The 23,331-nt window shown below is 39.6% G+C and overlaps 1 long non-coding RNA gene across 1 annotated transcript; it reads right to left on the bottom strand.

Moving 5' to 3' along the window:
* Positions 1 to 2,063: 2,063 nt before the first annotated feature.
* Positions 2,064 to 3,671, bottom strand: LOC148153523 (uncharacterized). Its single transcript, XR_015761682.1, has 2 exons — positions 3,345 to 3,671; positions 2,064 to 3,107 (listed from the first exon to the last, which is right to left on the bottom strand). It is a non-coding gene; the product is annotated as an uncharacterized LOC148153523 (long non-coding RNA).
* Positions 3,672 to 23,331: the final 19,660 nt, after the last annotated feature.

Here is a 23,331-nt window from a genome sequence, read left to right as displayed (position 1 = left end):
GGGGGCGGAGTTTTGACATTTCTAAGGCCCCCTGGCTGACAGGGGGCCCTCCACAATTTATTTATTTATTTATGGTCGTAGAAATAAAAAAAATTGGGGCCCTGTCAGTTACAAAATTAATCATATTGTATTTTTCGAAGATTGTTTTTCGCAGTAAAAATTAATGTTCCCACTCCCAGACCAAAATACACACATCCATATTTGCACTGAACTCCCCCCTGGATCTGCATGAAATGTTTCATTCCTTCTTGGAGCGCTTGAGGTGACGCCGTTCAGCTGCAGTCAGTGGAAGACAAGAACAACTGTGGTTGTTGCTATGCTGCTAAAAAAAAAAAAAAGGTTTTAAAAAAAAGAGGGAGAGGGAAAAAGGCAAGAGTGTCAATTTGCAACCCAGTTTTTCTCCAAGAGAGGTGGGTAGACTGTGTGAGATTATCAACCATTTAGCATAGTTAGCTTAGCTATGGACTACTGTTTACCTCCTTTTCACTTGCATTTAATGAATTAAGGAAAAAAAGTACCAAGATATTAATATATTTAACTTTCCCTTGTATCTTTTACCACACTTAACAGATGAGTCAGTCAGCAGCAGTTATAACCCACATCCCTCCTGATCTGTTCACTCCTAATTGAAATTAAAGCTGCAGTTTGTAACTTTTATAAAAATATTTTTTTTCACACATTTGTTAAAACTGTCATGTTGTGACAGTATGGCACGAGAGGTAATATCAGTGATTCTTGAGAATAGGGACAAAACAGGTCCTATGGATAAAGCACAAAATTTGAATAAAATATACACAAAATATAATTTTTCAAATATCTGACTCAACTAACCTGAGTCATGTGAGCACAACAATGTATATTTTCCAGGTATTTGCTGAATATTTTTTTATTTTAAACATTGTAGTTGGTGGATGATGCCTGTAAAAGCCCTTGTCCTGGAGCAGAACTCAATACATTATAATAGTTTAAAATAATTAAAGAAATACTAAAATTATATATTGTGACAATTAAGTATAAGTACTCATATAAATAATTATAGGGGTATCAATAAATTGAATTAAAAATCATTTTTATATATTTTCCAACTCCAGTGAAATTTGTCCCTAGTTTTTGTCAACACCGTCAGAAATGAAAAGAATGTAAAAACAAATCAGGCATTATTGGGGGGCACCAGAACTAATGAGGACCCCATGACGTCGTCTTTTCCATAGACATCAATAGAGCTTTGGAGTTGACGTCACAGGATATGACGTTTTCGTTGCTCGGCGCCATGTCTGGGGTCCACAGACCAAAACAAACTATTCAGAACACCGGTGTTTTCATTGTGTTACCAACCGCAGTAAAGTTGTTTTCAAGTTGGATACTGGATAAACCGAGCTCCACGGAGTAAGAGACGTTCAGCTCAAGGTTGATCCGATTTATGAACGCTAATTTCGGCCAGCTGTTCTTAAGTCTCTCCACAAGCGCTCGGAGTTTCACATTGCTGCTGTCAATTTCCGAACACTCCTGTGCATAAATGCTTTGTCTTGTGACCAACTGATACCAAAAAGTGGACATTCATGCTATTACACGAGGCACACTATCTTCTATTAAAATTTTAAGTCATATTCAATAATTTTAATATTAAATGTTTTCTTCAGTAGCTTCCAAATTGTGTCCCATTAACTCAATCTGCTTGAAATTGTTCTACTAGATTGTATAGATGAGGCACACTCACCTTTATTACATCTGAACACCTTTTATATATTTTTTAGCTATTTCTGCAGTCAAAATTTTTTATTTTTCTTAGCTTGTAGGTCATGTAACCTATTAACTCAAAATCTGTGTACAATTATTCTATTAAACTATAGATTAGGCATATTTTTATTCCATTTTGACCCCTTTTTTAACCAGAATTATATTTTAAAAAAAAGAAAATTCATAAAATGTATTACCTCAGATGATCATCACTTGTTACCTGTAATGTTCAATTGCATAAAATTCTAGGCCAGGATCTATGTCATTACATGTTCACTTACCTGAAATATGTTAAATACAACAAATATTTATTAAAGTGTGGTCTATTTCATAAAATTTGTCACCTTTATTGTTTAATTACACATTAAATGTTTAAAGATGGGCTCTTTCATCTGGTTTGTGTCATGATGTGGCGGTGGACACAAATGCAGCAGGCAGTGGACTTACTTTATGTGGATGTAGAAACAAGGCTGATCTAACAATAAGAACTAAGGAACACAGAGCAAGAGAAACTAGAAGATCTAAACAAAGAAATAACCCAACTAGAATGACACAGAAAGATACAGACTCAGACATGGAACAATAACTGAACCTATGGTGATCAAATTAAGAAATAAACATTACTAGAAACCCTGCAGGGAGGCTGAAATAAGAAATAACTAGAAGGATAAAATAGAATAGTCATTAAAGAAGGCTTGACATGGACTCAGACAAACAAGGAAAAGCAATAATATTATTCTAACTACACTAAATACCATGAACCACTTAAGTGAATTGAAACACAAAGTTAATAAAATGAAAAGCAAAACAAACCCAAAAACCCAGTGTCTTGACAGATGTCTGATTATATAATTGTTTCCTTTAATCACATAAAATATTTATTTAAAAATATAATCTCATTACATGTATGTTTATTACTTGAATATTTAAATATCAAATTGTTACTTAAAATGTGATTCTTTTCTTCACGTTTACATGCAACTTGAAGTGCTTGAATCAAACGATTCATGAATGTTTAATACATTAAATTATTAAATGAGAGAACAGCCACTTCCAACTGTATTTCAACACAAATGGTTCCTGTTCCTCTTCAGAGTCTGCAGCCTTGCTGAGCTCCTCTCCTGGGGTTTCCTCCTCAGCCTCTCCAACTTGCTCCTCTTCTGTTGCCTCTGCTACTGTGTTTTCATTATTTATCTCTTCTGGGGTAAATAATGAAATCAGTCTCAGTAACCTGTTGATGGTTTTGCTGTATCGCCTCTTTAATTGACGCCCATGTCGGTCCGATGTTGTGGCGTTTACCTCGCAGTGACCCACATTCAGCGCTGGACCCCAGTCAGGATTGAGCTCATCCATTTCATACGTCGGTTTGCCTTTAAGAGGACATATCAGAACACATCGCTATTAAAGCTGTAAATTTGATAACACTAGTAAAATAGTTTACTTCACAATAATGTAATAACCTCGATGTCCACTGACAAAACTCGGACTATGCTACATAAACAATATTAGCCCGAGCTAAACAACAGAAACTGAACGTAAGAACACTCGGACAAAATCATAGAACAACATTATGACACAAAACCAACAAAGCAAATTTAGACACTCACCAGAAAGGAAATGTCTGGAGGAAACTTGTAGGTATCTGGGGATTTTGGAGAACGTGATATCAAGACGTGTCACCGCTGATACAGGACATTCGTCTTCTTTTCGTTAGCACCGATAGCTTAGCCTCCTCACGTTGTTTCCAAGCAGGATAATAGTGAAACCAAAGTCCGTCTTATATCCTTTTACCGTTTCAGTCGTGTGATCGGACATTACAGACAATAACGTAGCAAGTTCGTACCATAGCTAAATTATTTTAAGTAACTTGGATTGAAAAAATCTGCGAGACTGTTTTTTTTTATACTGCGAGACTGTTGTCTATGGACCCCTAAGATGGCACTGATACCCCTCCGACTAGAGCAGTGACGTCACGCTCCAAAGCTCTATAGACCCTTTTCACATGACGTCACACAACCTCCGATTTGGCTCGAAGCTGTGTATCCTTAGTTCCAGTGTACATAGTAAGTAACGATAAAGTTGTCTATTTCATATATATGTATGTAAAATGGACACATATATATCTATATATGTCAATATAGAGACATATATATATAGAAAGAGAGATTTAGATATTTATATATATGTATATATCTGACAGCTGATCAGACAGAACACCGGAGCATGGAGTTTACACAGTCTCTAAAACATTTGCCTAAAATAAGATTTGAAGATAGATCACGATTTCCAAACCAATTTTCTCTGACAACAAAATCTAAATTAGACAAAGGCTAGAAATTCTTTACCGAACAATACCTGTTTGACTATGAAGGTAGGTATTTTTGTTTTGCGTAACCGTTAGCTTAGCATTAGTGAATTTTGTTAGCTAGCTAACTACGTGACATAACTGTTCCTTAACCAGAACTTTTTACTGTTTTTGAACTATAACGTTTTAGGCTCTAATCTTGATCAGATTCTTAAATTATAGACTGGAGTTGCCACTCATCCCATAAAATAGGGGTTTGTTTGTTATAAGCAGAGATGTCCGGTGCCGCCGCTGCTTTGTAATGCCTTCCTCTAATCGGACCACTTTTTCCGGTAACGAATAATCTAACGAGCTCGTATTTCAAATCCAGTAATCAGATTAAAGTTATTTTTATGTCCTTTATTTTCCATTAATACAGAAAATGAACCTCTAAACGTTACATCGCTGACAGGCGGCGGTGTATATGTTTCCTAACTGTGGCTAAAGCTGCTGCTAGCTGGTTTACTCATGATCGGAGGCTGGTTGGAGAATGGTAAATTGACAATGACTAATAACGGTTATCTAACACGTAAACACTGTTTTATAAAATACAGAAAGTGAACCTCTAAACGTTACAGCGCTGACAGAGAGTATATTTTTTCCTAAATGTGGCTAAAGCTGCTGCTAGGTGGTTTACTCTCCGATCGGAGGCTGTTTATTTTATACACAGTTAGAGAATGGTGATTTTACAATAATTAATAACAGCTATCTAACACTTAAATGCTGTTATTATTAAACTTACCTTTTATTATATCCTTAAGATTATGAGAATGCGGGAATTTTTCAGCTTGGTTCCCAAGGCAAAATCACACCGGAAGTAAAGATACCCAGGTTTGAGTTATGGCGGCCATTGTCTGACGTCACTGTGAAAAGGGTCTGTACGTAGATGCCTCATGGAGCGCTGAGCCGTACGTAACTGCGTCCGCCATCTTTTATGTGGCAGCAGAGCGATCGGAGCTCCTTAATAGTCCATGGGCCAGAGGCCAAAATTTGACATTTTTGTCCATTTCAGGGTGGCAAAGTCTATCAATACTTTTTGAAAAGATACATGTCTCTAGTTAATATTTTGGTATGATAGCCCTTCCAAAATGGTAGCTGAGTCATCGGGTTTGTTTACATGAAGTAAACAAACCCTTTGGAAAAATTCTGTTTTTTGAGACTGCTGTATCTCTGGTTTAGGGTCATGGTAGGGGCATTTGTCAAAGGTCTATAATGCAATATTTGGTATCATCTTAAAGGGGACACTCTTGGCTTTCATTTAAGCCATGTTTTGAGTTTCTCTGACCAACACAGAGGTCATTAGAGGTCGTTAAACCAAAATTATTACACATTTTTCCACATCTTTTGACCAAACTAGATACACTTCTTTCATCCCAGCGGTATCCAGGGACATCAGGGACACAAGAGTTAATGACTAAAATACTCAACAGACTCTAAGGAATCAGAAAATGTATGATATGCCTACACTGTCTGTCTATGGGAGGCGAATATGAGCTGTAATTTGAAGTTACAGACTTGGGCTATAACCTTAACTGGTGTATATGTTGGGGGTTTAGTGGGGGTTTGTTTAGCGTGTCACTCATGTCTAGTTTGTTAGTTATAAAAAAGTTAATCAATAATAATAGAAATGTACACTTACATATAGACTTTAGGATGCTGTATTGGCCTATTTATCAGATTTTGTGAGTTTTTCCATCCTGGGCTACACAATAGTAGCCCAGGATGGCCACATAGAGACATAGCAGAATGAGAGAGGATACCACCCTCATTAAATGACAAATTCTGAGGTAAAATAAAAAAAATGTTTATTTTTAGATGCTTAGGCTACTATTGACAGCATTATTCAGATTATTGTATTACATTTCTGCCAACAGATGATAACCTTAGGCCAGTGGTTCTTAACATTTTTTGAGGTACCAAACCCATCAGATTCATATGCGCATTCACCGAACCCTTCTTTTGTGACAAATAAAATGATTTTTTCCAAATTCACTCCAAGATCACCAAGTCTTCTTGAAAGGTAGAGTCTCTGACAACAGTTCTTCAAAATATAGTCAGTGTTTTCACCAAAGTTGAGCAGACTGTCCAGGAACGACCCAAGGAATTTAAAATGTGCCACAGTTTCAACAGGTTGGCCATCGAGAGAAACTGGAACCACTTTAAGGTCTCGTTTAGATCATTTAATTAGCTCTACATTCTTAAGAGAATGAAAAATTAATAATAAATAAAGACTTTGCGGTATTCTGATTTAGTAATGTAATTATATTAGTTGTGTTACCACCCCCACACCACTAGAGGCAGTACCAACCCCAAAAAGATGCAACTAAGGAGCAGATTTAGAAGTACACCAAAAGCCACAGAAAGCTTCAGGTGACCAGCAGCATTGAACAGCCTTTGTTTGTCTGCTATTCATTTACTACCACATTTCTTTTAACCCAGCTGTACCTGAGAGGAAGTTAACAACTGCAATACTTAACAGACTAAGGCAGTGGTCTCAAACTGCATTCCTCAAGGGCCAGAGTCCTGCAACTTTTAGATGTGTCCCTTTTTATACACACCTAAATTCATTGGCTGAACTACCTCACCAGCATGCAGTCTTATATTTCAAAACAGTCTTGGTGCAACATTAGAGCTTGCACATTTCTGAGCTCTTCAGCCTGTTTGCACATCAGGTAGCTTGCATGCTACCCAACTGTTCCTGATGCTGGGGGTCCTCACATACATAGCAAGATAGTAGGCTATTAGACTATTAGATGTGAGGACATAAACCTGTACCAACTAGCTGGCTATGTAGATAGGCAGACCATAGTCAGACAGAAAGACAAAGAACTTTACTGTCATCATATGCTGACATTAAAATTGATTGCCTTGAGTAATAGAATTGCCAATAAAAAAGTGAAAAATTGCTCAAAGTATAAAAGTTTATAGTCAAATAAAAATAAATATTTAAAAGGAAAAATATGTAAATGTATAACTTTAAGTCAATTAATTTGTATGTCCAGTCAGTTCAGTTTTTAATATATAAAAACTCCCTTAGGATCTTCAGCATGACTGTCTCCTGCTCTCTACATAAAGCTGCAGTATGTAATGTTTATTAAAAAAAATATATTTTTTACTTAACTGAAATTATCACTATGTCCTGAGAATATAAGATGGATAATCTGTGTAAAGAATTAGCTCCTCTGCCTTCTCCCTCTGGACCTGCTGTCATCTGAACAAATATTCTGCTCTGTCAGACACAACCAATCAGAGCGGGAAGAGGGTCTTAGCGCTGTCAGTCATCCTCATATAGGTGCTGCTCTACCCTGGTTTTCCTGGAACATTAAGTTGCTTCTCCACCATTAGCATATTTAGAAGCATAAACATGAGGTTGATTGACAGTGCTAAGACCCTCCTCCTGACTGGGTGTTTTTGACTGGTTGTTCTTTTAGCGCTGTCAATCAACCTAATGCTCATGCTTCTAAATATGCAAATGGTGGAGAAGCAACTTAATGTCCCAGGAAAACTGGAGTAGAGTGGTGCCTTTGTCTGCTGCTGTACAGTTGGAATACCTTCACTGTACAGCAGTAAGTCAGTGACAGAATCTGGTCATCAGCTTCTTGGACAGACGACACTGCCTGAGGGTTCTCAGAAAAAATGAGGCTCTTCTGGGCTTTTTTTAAAGAGGTATTTGGTTTTAAAGGTCCAGTTGAAATCCTTTGAAATGTAGACTCCCAGAAATTTGAAACTACTGACCCTTTCTACTTGCTCACCATCTATGCTCAGCCCTGGATGGATTGTCCTCTTTGTCCTGAAGTTGAGGATTATTTCCTTTGTCTTCTTGGTATTCAAGGTAAGGGAATTCTCGCTTCACCATTGGTTTACCATGTTATTAGCCTTTGAACATCTTCTGTATGTCATCCGCATTTTTGAACAAGACGATATTATTCTGGGTGGCTTTGCAGTCGTGGGTAAATTGGAAGTAAAGGATGGGGCTGAGGACACAGCCTTGGGGCATACCTGTGCTGAGTGTGACCGCGGAGAAGGTAAGGGAGTTGATCTGGACATGCTTTCCTGTGTAGCAGCAGCCAAAGCAACATATTCAGCTTCACATGTAGATAAAGAAACTGTGGACTGTTTTTTAGACTTCCAGGAAACAATAGGTCCAGTTTCTGATAAACAAAAACAGTAACCAGTCATACTTCTTCTGTCCTCGTCTCCCGCCCAGTCAGCATCACAGTATGCCGTAAGTTTAAGATTTAGATCCTTTTTCTTGAAACATAATTCCTGATCTAATGTACATTTCAAATATCTCAATACATGCTTTGCTGCAACCCAATGTTGTTCTTTTGGTTCAGACAAGTATTGTGACAACAAAACTCAAGTCAGGTCTAGTGCTCATCATCACATAGATCAAACTCCCTACGACTTCACGATACTTTTTATGATCAGCAAGTCGACCTTCACTGTCCAACTTCATTTTATTTTCACTGGTTGATCTTGGTTTGCAGTCAGTCATGTCAAACCTTTTCAAGATTTTCATGATGTATCTTTTCTGGTTCATTTTCACTTGACCATATTTCTGAGTGAAATCAATACCTAGAAAATATTTAAGTTTTCCAAGATCTTTAATTTTAAACTTAACAGCCAACATTTTCTTCACACTTTGAAGTATTTGATCATTACTAGCTGCAAGAATAAGATCATCAACCCAAATAATCAAGATCACCCTCTCATTTTCATTTTCTTTGTTGTAAACACAATAGTCAGCAGGATTCTGCACAAAGTCATTTTCAATAAGGAAATCATGTAACATTTTATTCCAATTTCGCCCAGACTGTTTCAGACCATAAAGTGACTTATTAAGTTTACAGACTAGTTTCTCCCCAGTTTCTGTTTTCTCCTCAAATCCTTCAGGTTGTTCTAAAAAAATCTCACAATCAATAGGGGCATGTAAATATGCCGTTTTGACGTCCATTTGGTGTAAATCCAAATCATATTGAACAGCAAGTTGCATTAGAACACACACAGATGTCATATCAGCTGTAGGAGAAAAAGTCTCATGGTAGTCAATACCAGCAATCTGACTATAGCCTTTTGCTACATATCTCGCTTTATAAAGTGTCTCTAGAGGATTTTCTTTAACAGTAAATATCCATCTACCCCCCACTGCTTGTTTACCCTGAGGCAATAAAGTTAGGGTGTAAGTATCATTCTCTTTTAAAGAATCCATTTCCTCCTTCATAGCTTTAGCCCATAATTCTGATTGTGGTGAACTCGTAGCTTCTTCCACCGTCTTGGGTACATCACATGCAACCCTATAGCAATAATCAACGTTAGCATCTGCATAATCATCCTCACATTTCATTTCATAATCTTGATCTGTATAGTACTTTGGAGATTTTCTCTCTCTCTTAGGATAACGTGCACCAAGGTTACCTCCACTTTGACCCTCATCTATGTCACAAGTCTCAGTTTTAATGTCATGTGAGACAGTTGTTTGCAACTCAGATTTTAATTGCTCACTTTCAACTTTCTTTCTAAGTGAGATATTCTCATCTATGTCATCAGTTTGGGTGTCACATTCGTTGGTACTTTTTGTTATAAATTTTACCAGTCTGTTCCTAAGTACTCTACCTGTGTCAGGATAAAACACAAGATATGCAGGACTATTCTTGTCGTAGCCAACAAAAATTCCCTTTTCACAACGTGAATCCAACTTTTTCTTGTTGTATTTATACGCATAACATCCAGACCCAAAAGTTCTCATTTTAGAAAGGTCAGGTTTTTTTCCAGTTAACATGTAATATGGAGTCTGCCCAGTACGTTTGTTGTAACATCTGTTACGGATAATAGCAGCCGTCTGAACTGCATATGTCCATAAATCTTTAGGCAGATTGCTCTCAATCAACATGCATCTTGCCATTTCAAAGATAGTTCTCCATGTTCTTTCAGCTGTCCCATTCTGATGGGGAGAATAAGGGGCTGAGGTTTCATGTCTAATGGCATTTTGACTGAGCAATGACTGGAACTCACTAGATAAAAATTCAGTTCTATTATCAGATCTTATACATTTGATTTTCCCATAAGGTGCCACATCTGCAATAAACTTCTCTGTCCCTTTAACAGTGTCACTCTTAGCTTTCAGGAAGTAGGTAAAAATAGTACCTGAATAGTCATCTGTAAAAGCTAGTGTGTATCTAAACCTATCTTTAGCAGCTGGCTCTATTGGGCCAGCCAGATCTGCATGTACTAGATCCAATGCACCTTTAGCTTTTCCATCAGGCTCTCTATTTCTGGTCTGAGTAAACTTGCCCCTTGTGCACACTTCACAGTTTAGATGAGGCTTTTCAGTTTTACCTTTAATTTTCATTCCATCTGCAACACTCTCCAACTTTGACACATCTTCATAATTACAGTGACCTAATATTTCATGTCACGTTTGGATGTCATAACATGCATTGCATTCATCAACCTCATCTGCAAGAGTATTTAAATAGAACAGTCTGTCATGAACATCAATATCAAAAGCCGTACCATTTTTATGGATGAGCCTGTTCTGTCCATCTTTGAAGATGACCGTCGCTCCTTGGGCTGTTGCGGCTTTAACTGAAAAGATGTCCTGGGAAAATGACGGGACGTACAAGGTGTCCCTCAACATCATCTCCACAACCCGTCCATTATTGTGTCTCACACGAACTCTGGCGGTGCCTTTCTTCAGCGCGATGCCACTGGCCCTCACGCCATCAGCTAACTCCAACACATGGCTCTGAGGCTTAAACGTTGAGTCGAAATCCTGGAACTTTGCCGCGTCCGTCACAATGTGCTTTGTTGCACCGGAATCAATCATGAGGCCCTTCATCTTCGTGCCATAAATCTGGGAGTCGTCAATCTGCTTCACCTTGAAAGCGAACATGTGGTCTTCCTCATCCCTCGCTTGTTTCACCTTGTCTCGCCTTTTCCGCCGGCAGTTTGCGTCTTTATGCGTGGCGCTCTTGCAGAAACTACACCACTGTCTCGACTCTCTGTGCTCGCCCGAGGTTGCAGAACAATCCAGGGCTTTGTGACCTCTCTGGCCGCAGGTGTAACAGGTGAATTTCGTGCTCCAATCGTCTCTTCCTTTAACTTTCATCACGCAGTCTTCCGCGGAGTCCGCAACACACAACTTCTCGGTGCCCTCATAGCTCCACAGCTTGGTTTTAAATTGGGCAAAAGTTAACTCTTCATCACTCTGTGTAACGTAAACAGAGAATGGCTTGAACTCATCGGGCAGTCCTTTTAAAATCATTGCAGTCAACAGGCCATCGCTTAAAACTTCTCCTGCATTACGCAACGCTGTAATTGCAGTTTCTGCTCGTATAATATAATCAGTGACGTTCTCATTGACGGCTTTCTGAAGAGACGTCAGTTCCGTATACAAACTGATCACTCGTGGCTTACTAGAACCAGCGTAGTGATCTCTCAGGATCTTTAAGGCTTTTCTGCCATCATCTGCAGCATCTCTCATGACAAGGGACAGACTCTTATCATCCAAAACTTGGATTAATTCTGCATACGCCTCTTCGTTCTTGGTGGCGTCTTCTTCCGCATCATCGGGTTGTCTTTCAATAATATGGTGCTCTTCAGCTCAAGCAGACGTAAGTGGGCTAAAAACTTGGTTTCCCACAACTCATACTTCTTCTCATCTCCGTCAAAACATAATCGGTTCCATCGGCCGCCAAGCTCCTTCCTTGGCCCATAACCTGTAGACGCTGCCATTAGTAAAGGCCTGGAAATGCCGAGGACGGACGGAGGAAATCAACCCACAGAGCCACCAGATGCGTTTGGCCTGAGTGCAGTGCTCATCAGAGCGACCTGTGGCCTTTTATTGAGAAACGATGTCACCTGTGCAAAACTCCGCCCACAACAGGAAGTCAACATGAAAACACTATTCAACACCACCAATGACGGCAGATAAACAGTTTTCCTGTAACAATAAGTTGTTTCTCCACCATTTGCACATTTAGCAGTGAGTGAATGATGTTGATTGACGGCACTAAGACCCTCCTCCTGGTTTTGATTGTGTTTTTTTTGGTCAGAACGTTGCATTACTTTAGATAGTAATAGTAGTTCAGGGAGGAGATTGATTGTTTTCACAGATTAACTGTCTCATAACAAACTGCAACGACATGGTGACAGCTTTAACAAATATGGAGAAAACATTTTTTATTAAAGTTGTCTACTGCAGCTTGAATAAAATGCAACTACATAGCATTTTTTGAGAAGTCTGGATTGCTTCATGTGTATTTTGCACGTTGCTTTTGACTGTTGCTCATGGGGAGACATTTCAGTAATCTAAAACTAAGAATACATTTAAGCAACCTACTTGCATCCTGGATGCGGACTGTTGGATGTAAAATTCATGAGCAGTAAATACTGTGCTAGTATTAGTATTGAAACAAAGAAAGCAAGTTGCAAGCCTTTAAAATTGTGACGCTTTTTATGGGTCAGATAAACTCAAAAAATTGCAACAGCAGCTGCACATGGGGAGCCCAATCTGATTTTTTGTCTGGGGGCCCAAGATTCCTGGCGGAGTCCCTGGGTCTTTATGTTGGTTTTATGTACCTTAGCTGATCATCTCTGAAGCCATTTATATTTCGTAAGTTTAGGATTAGCAGAGAGGAAACATGAAAAATAAATAAGTTGTAAAATAAATGAGTGAAAGCCTCTGCTATAAGAAATGTAAATAGAGTTGACAGCATATGAGATGTATAATAATGTTTACATCTGCAAATCAGTTGTTAAAATAATTTGTATGATAAAAAACATTTTTATCTTTAGTTCACATTCTGACACTGTACATTACTGTAGTGTCTGTTGTAAATATAGATGCTATTTGTCTGTATTTACAACAGGGACATCAGAATGTGAATGTCATGCATCTGGATTCTTCTGCAGATGCAGATGCAGGGACATCAGGATGCAGAGAGTCAGGAGCAGAGCAGCAGGTAAGAGACAGTAACACATAACAGTAGATATTTTAATTAAATATTTGTGACTGAAAATGACAGGAGAAAAAACATTTAGGCTTTTTTGCCTCAGTCTGTGTTTTCCAACCCTTTGAGAGCCATGGCTCATGTTTGGCAAGTTATTGGATGCAGGGCTGGAAAGTGAGACAACACACTGAGTTATCAGTGAGGAGCTAAGGTGTCTGTTAGATGTGAAAAGTATCATTTTTATTTATTTTTGTGGGCAAACTGTTGCACTGATATACAGAGTTGTTGAAGAACAAAGATTTTCTTTTTAGATTTTATTTTTGTTGGTCAAACTGCTGTATTGAGATTAAAACTGCTGAGTCCCATTTTACCTGCTGTTTTTTACTTAAGGTTTTAGAAAGAGACAGAACCAGTTCAATTGCCAGTCAACATATGAAAATGTATTTTTGACCAATAAAATATATCAGAATCTGGTAGCTAGCTTATGTGTGCTACCAGAGTATTTGTCTGCTAGTTGTGAGGCAAATGATAAAGCAAGTTTTCAGTCCTGGAAAGAAAGTCATGTTACTTGACTAAAGTCATTTTACTGAAGAGGAAATATGTTTTTTGGGGCAGTTTCCCACCTTGAGATCATAAAACGTATGATATATAGTGCACTTAATTTATTACCAGGAATGGCATAGTTACTTTGAAAAATTAACTTGACTACTCATTGAAACATCCATCCACCATCTAGAATTTGAAAAATCAGACTTTTACCTAAGAGATGCTAGAACAATTGGATGCTTAACAGCTACAAAACTAATGAGCTTAGGTGTGTCAGCTGCACTGAGAGTAAGTAGGAGCAGGATGAGTAGAAAGTGCAGCACCCTCCAGCAGCGCTCAGTGGATGCTAAGGTACTTGGAGTTTTCTCTTGTAGCTTCTCCCATTGGCTCAGGGCTCATTGACTCCACAGCACTGACTGCAGCTCTTTCCACACTACATTTATCAGCCCCAATCCACAAAGCCGACTATCCTTCTTTCTATGCCACCTCCCTCGGCCCCCCACACACGTACGCACACACACAATGGATGCTTGCATTGTTCTGACGAACACAGCCATAAAAGCAGAAGGAAACACATTTAAAAAGATCAAAACAGCAAGAGTTTGAGATCCAAACAATTTGAAAACACACTGCTGTACTTAGTTATTTGTCTTCAAGGGGTCCACACATAAAGCATACAATAAATTTAGTAGTTGCATTAATGAAGTATAGAAAGTAATATATTTGTTATAAATGTGTTTTTAGACCCCATACAATACCAAGAAGACTAAAAACCTTTTTTTTTTTTTGCTCACTCTGACAAGCAATATGTTTAGAGCAGCAAAGTGACACAGTTCAATTTAATCACAGAGGTAAACAGTTTTGGAATATAAATATGATTTACTGAAAACAAAGTAAGAATTTTGGTATTTAAACATACTCTTTATGGGTTTATTAACTCATAATAAACTTATTATGAGTTTATGAAGTATTAAGTTACTAAGCATTGTCCAGAAAGAAGGGAAACAAACAAATAAAGAGTTCGAAGTACATGCTGCACCAAGGCAAAAAAAGATGAAGATGGCTGGGTGATATCTTCATATATCGCTCTAAAGCAGTGGTTCTTAACCTGGGTTCGATCGAACCCCAGGGGTTCGATGAGTCGGTCTCAGGGGTTCGGCAGAGCCTCTGCCGCGGAGGTAAAGAGACACTTGTGTAAAGTCGTGATGACGCACCCCGCTTTGCCATCACTTGCTACAGAGGATCACGTTACATTGCTGAGCCAATCAGTGCTGCGGAGGAGCACTGATTGGAGGAGTTTCACTCTCAGCGTGGATTTGAACTTGTGTCTTTAATTACTTCAGCAAAGCTCACCATTTTTACCAAATTCTGTAGCTTTCGGTGTACTTCTAAATCTGCTCCTTAGTCGCATCTTTTCAGGGTTGACACTGCCTCTAGTGCTGTGGGGGTGGTAACACAACTAATATAATAACATTACTAAATCAGAACACCGCAAAGTCTTTATTATTTATTATTAAATTTTCATTATCTTAATAATGTAGAGCTAATTAAATGATCTAAACAAGACCTTAAAGTGGTTCCAGTTTCTCTCGAAGGCCAACCTGTTGAAACTGTGGCAAATTTTAAATACCTTGGGTCGTTCCTGGACAGTCAGCTCAACTTTGCTGAAAACACTGACTATATTTTGAAGAACTGTTCTGAGAGGCTCTACCTTTTAAGAAGACTTAGTGATCTTCAGTGTTGTGGTCAAGACCACCTAATCCGAGACCAAGTCAAGACCAAGACCGAGGGAAGTCGAGACCAAGTCAAGACCAAGATCAGCAGCCCGCGCTACATGACACAATAAAATGTAAAATATGATCGAAATTGATTCTCAAATTGTTCTGAAAGATCCATATTCCCAAAAAACACCTAGATTTTAAATACTTAATACATTTTACCAATATTAAATATTTCATCTCTGTGCTACAATCCGAGGTGGTCTTGTGCCATCCCTAAAAAGATAACACCCTGGGCGTTTGCCCATATTTCTCATGTCAGAAACCACCACTGTCTGCATCATTAAACATAGCAATTGAGGCACTGCCCTAACGGTAAATAACGCTCAACTATGAACACTGACCAAGGAACAACAAACAAGAAGTAACCAAGCACAAGACGCTCATTGTGACTGTTTTCTTCCTCTCTCCCGCTACATGAAGCCAGGCAGTCTGACACCATGGCACAGATTACAGCTGCCACTTTGAATGATAACAATCAAAGAGCAATGTGCATTCTCTGCATGCTCTTTCATTCTTGTGTTTTAGTTATTTGTTAATTTAAAAAAATAGCAACCTACATAATTAAATAAAATAATGATAGCTACTGCAGTGTACGCAGAGCATTACAAGAACAAAGAACGGGTGTTCTGTCAGGTCAGATCGTCATACGCTTAGCACGAACCCACGGCTATATCTGTCAGACACGTCATTACCATAAGATTTCATTTAATCAGCAACATAGAATCATGACGTAGATTGTCATACACTTTGTTATTAACAGCTGTATGGCATCTGTGGTGTGCTGTAGTGGCGCAGGGATTAAGCACAACCCACACATGGAGGCCTTAGTCCTCAACGTGGACGTCGCAGGTTCGATTCCCGACCAGGCGACCTTTGCCGCATGTCTTCCCCCTTCTCTCATTTCCCACTTTCCTGTCAATTAACTATCAAATAAAGACCACTAGAGCCAATAAAACCTTAAAAAAACTGTTGTATGGCATCCTGACTCCAGACCCTGCTTTAAATACACTTTGAAACCATGACAACACATGTATATCTATATAGTTATCTTTTTTTTTATTTTATTTGTTGGCTCTAGTGGCCTTTATTTAGTAGTTTGACAGGAAAGAAGGTAATGAGAGAGGGGGAAGACATGTGGCAGATGTCACCAGGCCGGGAATCGAGCCTGCGACTACCGGCATGAGGACTAGGGCCTCAATACATGGGTTGTTCTTTGCCCCTGCGCCACCACAGCACCCCCTATATAGTTATCATTGAAAACAATTTAATGACTTATGTTCGTCATAACTTGTTGCGTATGGTGAACTGACAACTCCTCTGATGGTCTGACTTCTTAATGCGCATGCAGGCATGCTACTCACTGCATGTATGCTATTCTGACAGCATATGGTAATCTGATAGAACAACGGCTCTCAGTGACACTCCAGTCCTATCTAATAAGTAAAGAGCTGTGCAGAAGAATCGGACTGTTTCTGAATGTCACATAACTATATTGCAGACTTTTGGACACAGCATCATCCCATATTTGTGTCAGTCAACACCTACGCACAATAATTCAGGCAGTGAGTGACGACTTTTTTTCATCACAAATGCTTAAGTGTCTCTATACAGCTAGCTTTGCTAGCATCACGTCAACATAGCTTACCGTTCTTTAGAGTAGGGCTGTTGTAAACGAATATTTTAGTAATCGAGTAATCTATCGATTATTCTTACGATTAATCGAGTAATCGGATAAAAAAAATTATAAAATGAAATATTGGTAAATCTGGCATAATACCGGTGTTACTATCAGATATCAATATCAGTCCAATTTTTCATATTTGAGCATCCCTAACAGTTGCTTTATTGTAGTTTAGAAAACTAACCTGTAACAATAATAGCTCACTTTCTAAGTAAACCAGAAGAAAAGTTATAGAAAAATCTGAAATTATATTGAATTTAATAACAAAGAGGCAGGCTCACAAATATGCTTATAAAATGTCTACAATCCAGCTTTTAGTTTATGTATTCATCTTCAGTGAGTTTAATAGATTAATTAAACTCACCTTGCCACCTAACCTGTCACGCTTTGGGTTTGAAAATACGGGAAATGCCGCCTGGAGTGGGAGGAGAGGGCGAATGAAGAAAGTAAGATGGGGTGGAGGGGAGGAAATAGACCAGCGGACTGACGAACCGTTAGACCGGGGGACGAACACGGGGGGAAGCAATACGGGATATTTACGACACCTTCACTGGTCACACTCAGAAACTCATCTACCAGCCATGTACGATGCGCTCCGCCACCCGTTTCTTCAGACCGGGATATGAAATTTATTGTGCGGTTCGTCGGTAAAGCTACATTTACACGGTAAGCATCAGCTACTCAGCCGCCCGCCCTGTTCAGGCTATCCGCTCACCTCAGCGCTCTTCCCGCCGTTCGCTTTCAACCAGCAGCCCCGGAGGAGAAATGCTGCCGTACTCCAGGCATTCCCCCAGTCATTTTAAGGATGCTTATTGGTTCCCCAAAAACGATAAAAAGTCGGGCATTATCATCAATCAATAAAATTCCCACGGGCCAATCTTGAAGATTGGACTTTATGCCGCTGAGACTTAGCTTTTGTCAACAACTCAGAGGCGGAAGTGAGAGCTCCGCGCAACGCAAATGAAGTCCCAGCCGGAACACGGTGCGCTAACTAATAAAACATAAATTAACGAAGCTTCGAGGCAGGTAAATTTTCCTCGAGGAATTTTAGTAATCGAGGTACTCGAATCATTCGAGGAATCGTTTCAGCCCTACTTTAGAGCTACTTTTCTAAGTGACGAAAAAAGTTAGACGTAGTCCCCACCGTCTGTGAAAGCGAAGCGCTGCTGAGTTAGCTCTGGCCATCGGATTTCTTATGATTTATACAGCGTTATTCTATTACTGACGATTAGACAGACATCTTCTGCCACTGAGAGAAAACCACTGCGCATGTCTCAGAGCGCTGCGTGCGAGTGAAAGGTGGGGAGGGGGAGTAACAGAAACACGTAATTGCTTGGATTTTAATTGGTGCGTTTTGCATCCACTGAAAACAAAGATGTTAACAAATAAACTGGACAGTATGCTGTACGCTTAGTGATATTTTCACAGTTGCGGTCTCGACTGGTCTTGAAATAAAATGCAGAGTCCTCAGCGCCCGAGACCGACAAGACCGAGACCATCAATAAATGGTCTCGAGACCGGTCTCGAGACCAAGACCGATCTCGAGTACTACAACACTGGTGATCTTGACTATGTCTTGAATTTGGGGGGGGGGAATCATATGTTATTTATCACTACAGAAGGGTTCAGTGAATGCGCATATGAAACTGGTGGGTTCAGTACCTCAAAAAAGGTTAAGAACCACTGCTCTAAAGCCTAATTCATGATTTTATAATGCCATTTAAATTCCAGCAATTTACTCTCATGAGTGAATGCACTGTTGCACCAAACAGTGCAACAGTGTTTTATGTTGAGTTTTCCAGCTAGCTGAGCTCTGTCTTCCTTCAAGGAACAGGCTGGTGTTGTGTTTGAACAGGAAAGTGTGCAACTAAAGCAAAACAAAATAGATAATACTCAGTCCACAAAACATAATTTAGTCAAATAAACAATCTTATATGGATAAAATGGTTTAAATCAGTGGGCCCCAACCTTTTTATTACCGTGGACCAGTCAAGACTTGGCAGTTTTGCTGTGGCCGGGGGGGACCGTGAGATAAGGCTTCTGCATGTCGGTGTTCCCGCTAAAGCCTGAATATATCCAATTTGGGTTGTCTTGGGCCTTTTATCGCAGCCTGAGGGTTTTCCCTGACTGGGAACGAGAATACAACCTGTTGAATGTGACAGGTAGCCAATCAGAAAGCGCGGTGACGTAAGAACAGAGGGGAATCCTAAACAGCTGGCATATCGTGAAAATGAGAGTCCGGTGGATATCGGAGATGATATGTGGAAATGTTTATTATTATTATTATTATGTAAAGGTCGTTATTATATATGTTTATTCAGTTAAAAATGTTAACTATGAAAAAACATAACTCACCTCCAAATCATAGTGCAGCAAATAGAGTGTCTTTTATCCACCGCCTTTTCCTTATGTTACATCTTTTATCTCTTAAAATGACTCCACAAACTATCACTATTGCTTCTACATAGTCACCCATGTTTGGTTATTCCAAATTCCTGTATGCTATATTGGGAGTTTTGTGGATTTTCTTCTGGAATCGCGATGGTCGTTGATAGGTATTTTTACTTGAACCTACATAAAAAGACCACAGACAACGTATATGAATTTTATAGACAAAGCTTTTGCAAAAGGAGAACTTTCCATCAACAACCTCATTAGCCGTTCACAGAAAGTTCTGATCTCCTTCCACGCGAGCCCCTGTTTTATTGTCCAGCAGAACAACCAAAAGGGGCAGTCAGGAAGAACAACAAAGGTCGTAAAACTTCTAACCTAAACAAACCAGCAACTCAGTTCCAGGTGTGATATCTGATCTACGGTCTGAGCCCAGTTCAGCTCTAGGTCAAACTAACACAAGAAGAATTTAAGATCTGGGAAACACAGAGTTAACTGTCTCACATGAAGATAAACAGACAGTCGTAACCTCCAGGTCAGTTTATACACACATAAGGAAGAGAACACTTTAGACTAAAAGTCACAATAATACTGATTAACATTAGACTGAATATGTACTAAAGTAATAACAAAATGATAATACCAAAAAATATCTAACAGTCGTGACTGGAATCGGTTCGTGTGGTGTGTTGCTCCTGCCGTGTGGCTGAACACGAACCGATCGAACCTGTTGTACTTTTATCAGCTCTGTGAAGTTTGGAGAATCGGCCAACAATTCTTAAATCTTGCCGTCTAAACCAGACTTAAGATTCACAAGCTCTACTCATCTCCTCTCAACCACTGAACAAACGCTCTGACTCTGGTCGCTATGGTAATGTTTGTATATCCCTTCAAAATAAGATAGAGATGCGCCACAAAAACGAACATTTTACTTTCGTGAACATTTTAACTCACGATAATGACTAACAGGAGCCCTGAGCTTGTTTCTCTGCAATGAGATTGTTGTGACTTTTTTACACTTATGTTGTTCGGTATATTTGCATGGTAAGTGACTGATTTACAATTATATGTTAAGCATAATTTACATGATGATTATTATTAATTGTATTGAACATGATTGTATATAATTACAAAGGTGAAGTGAAATATATTTAAGTGCAAGACATGATTTATTTGAATAGAGGAAGTCTTTTATTTTGAAGAATGCTTAAGGATTCTGTTACTGTTTTGTCACTGTCTTGCTTTTTTGACTTTTGATTGCTGTTGGTAACGAACAGCTGTTGCCCGTTATCAGCTGACGCTGTTCTTTTCCTCTTCAATAAATACTGAACAGAAAGGTTCAGTAAAAGAAATACGAGCCTCCGTCTTGTTTGAGAAGAAGCTTTACTCCGTAACATTTTGGTGCCGAAACCCGGGAATAAGGATTTTTTTGATTTTTCTGAACGAAGTGAAGCTAAGGCTCAGTTTAGCAGCCAACATGACGGAAGGACTGGAGCGATTAAAGAGGAAACGGTCGACTATCCGAACAGCAACGACGAAGCTGTTAACTCGACTAGAGGATGAGGTGGGCAAAGAGAGTCCAGGTATAGATAGACTGCGTGAGTTCCTGGCAGTTTTATCTTCTAAGGAGGAAATTTTATTGGATTTGGACAAGAGCATAGAAGATGAAACGTCATGGACTGACAATGACAGATGTCAACTATGATGCTGCAATAGAGTTACTCCAGAATCGTTTTGGAAGGAAGGATATTGTGATAAGTGCTCATATGTCTAAATTGCTGAACTTGACACCTGTGAGAAGATCATCTGATGTTGCAGCTTTGAGGCACCTTTATGATGAATGTGAGATCCAGATACGCAGCTTGGAGTCTCTTGGAGTGCAAAGTGATACTTACGGCTGTCTCCTATGTCCAGTGTTGCTACAGCTTATTCCAGGAGACATAGCACTTGCTTATACACGGCAACAAAACTCAACTAACGAATGGAAAGTCCCAGAATTGATTCAGTTTCTGCAAAATGAAGTGCAAAGCAGAGAACGGGTGCTTCTGCTGACCAGACCAGGCCACACATTGAAGAGCCCGAGCCCACAACACAAGCATGTGGGTAAGCCATCCTATGCCTGTGATCAACCTAGAAAGTGGAGCATCCCATCAGCGACTGCTTTGCACACAGCCAGTGTCGTGCCACAAACCTGTGTGTTTTGTGACGGTAATGACCATAAACCAGAGAACTGTCCTGGTTTTACAATAAGTGCACGCAGGGAGAAACTTAAAAGGCTTGGACGGTGTTTTGTCTGCCTGGGCCCGAAACATATTGCGAAATACTGCAGAGTGAAGATTTTGTGCAGACAGTGCAATCGAAAACACCACTTGTCAGTTTGCGAACAATCTGAAGCTAAACCAGAAGTCGAAGTGGAAATGCAGAGGCTGTGTTGTCTTCGTTGACCAGCTCAGTCAAAGTGAAGACAAATACTCAGAACACAGTATTGCTCCAAACGGTTAAGGCATGGGCTGTAGGACCAAAGGAGAGAAAAATATCTGTCTGTTAGATGGAGGTAGCCAGCGTAGTTTTGTTCACAGAGACATTGTCCGAGCCCTAGGACTGCCAGTTGTGAGGCAACAACATAGTGAGAGTTCAACTTGAAAATGTGTGGAACACTGAACGGAAAATCGAAATAGATGCTGTAGAGACCCCCGAGGTGTGCACTGCTGTAATAAAGGTACCAACTGAGCCCATTCAAGCAGAGATTAAGAAAAGAGGACTGCAGCTTGGAGACTTTCTACTAGAGGGTGCTAATGAACAAAAGTTGCAGATGTTAATTGGAGCAGATTACTACTGGCAGGCTGTTACTGGAAAGGTCCAAAGGGTTACAGATTCATTAGTGGCAGTTGAAACCCTCTTTGGATGGGCTTTACAGGGACCAGTGACTACCTCCAGTGTTACAGACACCACGTGTATGCACATTAGTTTGAACGAAGACACCCAGCTGTCTAAGCAGTTGGATGCATTCTGGGAGGTGGAGTCCCTGGGTATTGTAAATAAACAGTCAGAAAGCCCAGAGGACTCAGAAATTATGCAACGTTTTGAACAAACAACATTTGAAGACGGAAGGTACCAAGTTGAGTTACCCTGGCAATGTGACAAAGACCAGCTTCCAGACAACTTCAGGGTAGCAAAAAAACGCTTTGAGAATCTAACGAGAAAGCTGAAGACTGATGTAAATTTATTTGCCAGATACAACGATGTAATAGAAGACTATCTTCAAAATGGTATCTGTGAGGAGGTTGCAGATGGAAAACCAGAAATTAATCAACAGACTGTGAAATATTATATGCCCCATCATGCTGTAACAAGAGAAGAAAAGGCCACAACCAAACTTAGAGTGGTATTTGATGCATCCTCACATGAGGCAAACAGTCCATCCCTCAACGACTGTCTGTACACTGGACCTAACCTGAACCCAAACCTGCTAGATGTGCTCATAAAGTTCAGATTGCACAAGATAGCATTTACTGCTGATATAACTAAGGCTTTTCTTCAAATCTCACTAGCAGAAAAGGACAGAGATCCTGTCAGGTTCTTGTGGATGCACAGACCTTTAGCTAAGGACTGGAAAAATGAGGTGCGTGTCCTGAGGATGAAAAGAGTTGTTTTTGGAGTAACTCCCAGCCCATTCTTGCTTGCTGCCACCATCAGAAAACATCTCAAACAATTTGAAAGAAAACAGCCAAGGGCAGTACAGGCTCTCAGAGACTCTATGTATGTAGATGACTTTATTTCAAGCTCACCTACTGTGCAGGATGCTCTTCACATGACAACTGCAGCAAAGTACATTCTCTCTCAGGCAAGCATGAACCACTGCAAATGGGTTACCAACTCACCTGATCTGAAAGCCAT

Source organism: Poecilia mexicana, unplaced genomic scaffold, assembly GCF_051168715.1.
Source record: "Poecilia mexicana isolate PSO_F unplaced genomic scaffold, ASM5116871v1 scaffold_20, whole genome shotgun sequence".
In the NCBI taxonomy this organism is placed as follows: domain Eukaryota; kingdom Metazoa; phylum Chordata; class Actinopteri; order Cyprinodontiformes; family Poeciliidae; genus Poecilia; species Poecilia mexicana.
Note: the sequence above shows the minus strand (reverse complement) of the source record. Positions and strands in the feature narration are given on the sequence as shown.